Source organism: Pollachius pollachius (assembly GCF_949987615.1).
Source record: "Pollachius pollachius genome assembly, chromosome: 7".
NCBI classification, from domain to species: Eukaryota; Metazoa; Chordata; class Actinopteri; order Gadiformes; family Gadidae; genus Pollachius; species Pollachius pollachius.
This window is the reverse complement of record NC_136940.1, coordinates 7460393-7466652: the sequence shown is the minus strand read 5'-3', so window position 1 is coordinate 7466652 and position 6260 is coordinate 7460393.

Here is a 6260-nt window from a genome sequence, read left to right as displayed (position 1 = left end):
CTCTGGAGGCCCGGCCGGGGATCCCTGTGTGAGATGAGAGCTATCTGCGCGGCTGCAGGGGCAACGCATGCACGCACACACACACACAACACACACACACAAGCATGCAGACACACACGTACACACACACACACACACAGACAAACATGCATAGACATACACGTACACACACACACACACACACACACACAAGCATGCATAGACACACACATGTACACAGACAGACACACACACACACACACACACTCACACACAGAAAGCCAAGGTGGTTCCTGTCCTCAGGCCTTGGCTGAGCAGTGTGCAGGGCGGATGTAATGATGTGTTGGCTGTTTGTGGCGAGCGTTGCCTTGAGTGCTGCTGAAGTGGGTTACACTGATCTCAATCTACATTCTGCCGCTTACGCTTTCACACAGTTCTTAAGGTGATTTACGTCGATAAAGCAGGGCTCTCGCAGGCCCAATTAATCACATCTTCAATATCCAATTTTTCACAAACACACACACACGCGCACCACAGCTGTCGTGGCGGAGACCACCACACACACACGCAAATGCACTCTCTCCCCGAAGCAGTCTGATAAGGTGGTCTTATCAAAAGAGGAGGGGGGGGGGTTTGTGTGATAATGGCTTTCACCAAATCCCTCCTCTATCACAGATTAAAATGCCTGCTTGGAGAGCATTAGCAATCTCTCTTCTCATCTCTCCCCTCTTTTTCTCCTGGCGAGTGCCATTGGATTTCTGGGCCAATCTATTGTCACGGGCCTTCCGCAAATACAAGGAGAAGTCAACCTCAATCTGATAGGCCATTGTCTTATTCCCAGCACCGCTTGCACCCGCTCATGGTATTGATCACAAGTCTGTCCCTCTCAATTCTCATCACCTCGCTTTGTGTGTGTGCGTGCCTGTGTTTCTCTGCGTATGTGTGTACACACATTTTTCGGTGTGAGTGTTAATGTATGTGTGTGTGTGTGTGTGTCTATGTGTATGTGTGTGTGTGTGTGTGTGTGTGTGTGTGTGTGTGTGTGTGTGTGTTTGCGTATCAAGTCTGGTGTGCGATGCAGTCGGTGCCTTGTTGGATAAAGACTCTTGTTGGGGTGCAAATACATAAATAAGCGGGTGCTTGCTCCTTCTCCGTAATTACACATCTATCACAGCAGAGCAGGGCGGTGGACCGGCAGCGCGGATCCCCCGGTTAATCCAGTCGCCGCAGGTATCAAGGGATCACAGGGGGGCAGGCGACACAAGAAGAAGACACTTGAAACTACTGTAGCACAACACCCGCCCCTCCCCTCCCCTCCTCAGCTCGGCCCGGCCCGGCCCCAACACCCCTCCCTCCTCCTCCTCCACCTCACACCCTGCGCCTCCTCCAGCACCTCCTCCATGCCTCACAGGTCCGTCTGTCACCCCCTCTATAATTATGAGGAGTGAGAGTAATGTGTTGCAGTATGAATAGGATTGTCGGCCTGATTGTGATGTATAGGCTTTCATTACCATGTCCGGCCCGGTGCCCTCCGCCATGCAGGAAATCCTATTTAGGCCCCTAATTTGGGAGCCTCCCCGACCGTCCCGCCTGATAGCAATCACACACAGTAATTGTGTGCCGAGGCGACTGACAGAGTGGAGGACGCTGTTGGACGACATGGAGAGCGGGAAAGAAAAGAAGGTGAGGAACTGGGGGGGGGGGGGGGGTGTTATTGGGGTTGGGAGGGTGCTGACAATGATGTATCCGCATAGTTTGGTACATTATTCAAGTCATCCTATGTTTTTTGTTGTGTGTTTATTTAATTTTTTTTCTGGGGGGGGGGGTTGTCACGCTGATGCTAATTCAAGGAGGGCGGGGGGGAGGGGGGCGCTATACGATGGATCCGCAGAGATACTTTGGCGGGAGGATAATAAGATTTGTTTGTCATGTTTTGGAAAATGGACAATTCAAATTGTGCCCACCATGTTGCCCACTCTCATTCCACCTCTGGTGCCCTACCTAACTAATTGGAAGGAGAGATCATGCTAACTCGATAATTATGATTTATGAGTCAATCTCTGGTGGATATTGCACATTTCCTCACTGATTTGAAGACAACACGTAACCAGCCCTCTAGCAATCAATATTTGTACATTTTCCATGTCTAAGTTGTTAACTTGTTTAGTATTTCATTAGTTCCCTTTAAAGAGGACTGGTTCTCCCCACCAACGTGTATGCAGATCTGACACCTCTCGCAGACCTGCAGATAATGAATGTCTAATTGACTCATTTAAACACTGTTTGCCTGCAGGAGAGCCTTTGCATTAAATGTTTGATTGCCCCCGCATTAAACGTCATTAATCCCCTCCACTCTTAATAAGGCCTTTATGAGGCCGGCCCGAAACTTCCCGTCTACCTCTGCGGCGCTCTTTGCATAATTAAGTAGAATATTCAAAAATATGGAAATGAAGATGCTCTCAGGATTTGACTAATGTTCTTCATACCGCGGGTTTCTAATTATTGTTCAAACGGGCTTCCTCTGCGACCGGGGTCACAGTTCGTTAGGTCCGGGTCACAACGGGTTAATAACAGTTCACTCCTTTTGTTTAATGGTCCCAAGGTTGGGCTGGCCCTCCTTTATCATAACCGCGCCTTGCATTAAACCAGCTAGCTCTGAGCAAACGGACAACCGCTAGACCCCTCATCCCCCGACGGACATGGGCTCCAGAACGGGGGGCCAGGGAGAGTGCGGTGGGAGCCACTCGGCACACAGTGAACTTTCCCCAGTCATTACTGTCCACCGATGTGCCAGACTGGCTGAGAGACACAAACTTGTCTTGTGTTTATAGCTTAACTGATCCTCTTATTCCTGCTACTCCCCCCAGTGTCTCCGCTCTGCCCTAATCTCTCCGCGGGTCTTACTGGCCCAGGGTGACAAATGGAAAAAGGGGGAGCCAGCCAAGCATTGCCCCGGTGGAGGAGCTCAGGCCAGGGTCCCACTAAGCCCCCCGCTCAGCTCCCACCCTGGATCATCTCTGTCATGGACAGCACTAACCCCCCCAGAGAGGCCACACAGACAGGCAACACACACACATGCAAGCAAGTGCGGGAAACATGCGCACACACCCACACACAGACACAGACACACACAAGCGAGTACAGGAACATGCGCACACACAAACAATTGCACACAGACACATACATAAACCAATGTACAGACAAACACATACACATGGCTGTATGCACACAGAACAGACACAGACACACTCACACTAAAACACAAACCAGTTGTGAAATGATAGCCTAGTACTAATTCCGTAAAGTCTGCAAATTTTGCATTTTCTAGTAAAAATGTGGCACTTAAACAAAGTTTTTTACTGTGCGATAACACATGAAAAACTGAACAACATTGTATTAAAAAATGAATACAAACCACGGGCATAAAAAACAGTGACGTTCCATAACACGATGTCTTCATATAGACATGGCCAGGCATCCTTCCTTATACACCGTATCTCACGCAGACACACACTGACAAGGTTAATGATTCCTCAACGTAAAACCATCCGGGGTACCCAGGTATGTGTGGATAATGTGGCCCAGCAACGGAGTCTCTGGATAACACCCGGCAGCTCTATTTTAGTGCCTGGCGTCCCCCTCAATACGACCATGTGCTAAATGACTAGGAGGTAATGAGTGGCTGTGGGGCTGCACTCAGGCCTGTGACACTGACAGCGCCTGAGAATGTAATGCGCAAGTCTCTCTCTCTCTCTCTCTCTCCCCCCCCCCCCCCCCTCTCTCTCTCTCTCTCTCTCTCCCCCTCTCTCTCTCTCTCCCTCTCTCTCCCCCCCCCTCTCTCTCTCTCTCTCCCCCTCTCTCTCTCCCTCTCTCTCTCCCCCCCTCTCCCTCTCTCTCTCTCCCCCTCTCTCTCTCCCCATCTCTGCTCCCGCTGTGCGCCCCACTGCCTCCCTGCCACGGGATCAGCTGCAGGCGTTAATGAAACGTCAGTCAGGTAATTGAGGCTCCGGCGGTGGCCGGCCAGCCAGGCGCAGCAGTCAGCTCACCGTTGGGTGATGACACTGGGACACTGGCTGCCACAGCATCACCGCCCCTCCCCCCCCCCGCCACAACCCCCAAACCCACCCGCCACCACCAACACCACCACCCTATGGTGCTTTTACAGGAAGCGATCCAGTGGGCTGGAAAACATTGCATTTATGCTGACATATCATCACCCCCCCCTCCCCCCCACAAACTGTTTCTGTGAAAGGTAGGAACTGGAGTGATGAGTTGCGAGGTTCGTGCACAGGGGGAAGTTGAGTAGTGCGTACCCGACCCCATCACTGTTAGCAGAGCCGAGGGGCAAAGCCACCTGGCGTTTTCCCCAGCCCCCCTCCCCCGAAGGCGGCCGCGGTGACAGGGGTCAGAGGGGTTAAAATCAACTTGTTATTGCACCCCAGAGTGGCGTTACCATCGCCCGCCGTCCCCCTGACCTGCTCGGGGACCCCAGTGAATTATGGGTAATGTTTAATTCTGCCGCCGTGACAGCTGTGGATCCGCATGGTAAATTGGATTTTTCTTGGGAAGAATTACAATTGAAAAGACATTTTCTGTACTTGCCCGCCTCGGCTAACTCTCTTGTCAGGTGGCATCGGGGAGCCTCTCTATCTCACACGACAATCAAATTAGCCCCCCTGTGTTTCAGAGGCGTGTTGCTTCAAACAGAATGGAGTCCGTCCATCTAGCCCGGGTCTAGTCAGCGGCCAATCAGATGTCTCGCCCTGAATGGCTCACACACTCTGGATGCCCGGAGTGTCTCCGTCTCCTCTCTTTTAATATTTCTCCACTTCCTCCCACACTCATTTACATACACACACGGGGGGACGGTGACTCCAGTCGATGAAGATGTTCTTCAGAGCACCTGTTCCCTGCAGGTATAGTCACCTTTTATCCCCGTTAAATGGGAGTCACGTCCACAATGTTACCGCGTGTGACCAATAAATTAGGCCCCGGAGCACTTTTACGGTGTATTTTCCCATTTCTTCTACAGTAGCTATATTTGTACGGTATTTCTCAAATCTAGATAGGCTTTAGATTAGGAACGTAGTTATGAACCTGGTCGGCATTAACAAAGCCAGCTTTATAAAGCACTTCTTCTGTGTGTTGGTGATTTTTCCGAATCACAAACAAACCAAAATGTCTTCGTCTGCTCAAGGTGTCCCAGCAACGCTCTTCAAGATCTCCCCAGACTGGACACACTTCCAGAGACGGGGAAAGTCCAGATTTAGTAGCAGACTCTCCTCTGCACTCCACTCCGCTCAGTCCTCCCGTCTGCAGGGGATGGGGCCTGGACACTCGGGTTAATGCCTAGCTGTAAGCACTGCTCACCACTTGTGATTGGGTTTGCATTGTAGGCAAAAAAATCCACTGGAAATGACTTCCACTGTCCAGCCCCTTCGGGCATTTGCGATGTCCCCGTCTCAACATTACACGTTTCCTATTCCTATCCCTTTTTTTCTTTTTTGGTTCTTTTGTGGAGACCGGCATCCCGTTGGGTACAGGAGTTTGATGCTGCACAATGATTAAAACTTTTCTCCCTAAAGGTTATGGGGGAGGGGATGACACAGATTGTGGAGAAGAGATGAAAGTCAAAGTCAAACACACACAGACGAGATGAAGAGTGAAAACCCTGAGATGAAGATGACAGTTGGGATAGGAATTGGGGGCTGCGCAAACAAAAAGGCGCCTAGCTCAAAAACAGCCGTAGCTCACTCAGCGGCGGGGTTGAGTTCAAAACCAAACCCTCCCAGCCCGTGTCGCCGATGAAATTGGTTCCTCGTACATAGATATTTTCCCCTAAAAGTAATCTACGATTGTAGCCGACACAGACGACGCCTCCGGATGTGGGGTTGGAAACACATCAACAACCCAATCAACGTCAGATCAGACGCTCCCCCGGAGGTGAGGGCTGTATTTGAGCAGGGCTCTAGCGCGCCCCCCACCTCGACGCCCCGCTACGTCCTGCGCTCCACGCATCATTCCTCTTAAACGCGTTCTCAATCACTAACGCCCGGTGTCGCCCGCCCGCGCGGGCCCGGTGACAGAGACGTATGTCCATGATTAGCCAGGACACAGTTCAATTATGATAAACAGCCATCACACCTCTTAGGACCCGAGATTAAGGCATCGAGGCTTGATAAAGAGATAGACACCACCCCCCCCCCCCCCCCACACACACCTCTGTGCCACCACAACCAGCCTATAAGAAACTCTGTGGCGTTCTGCATCATGCTTTTCAC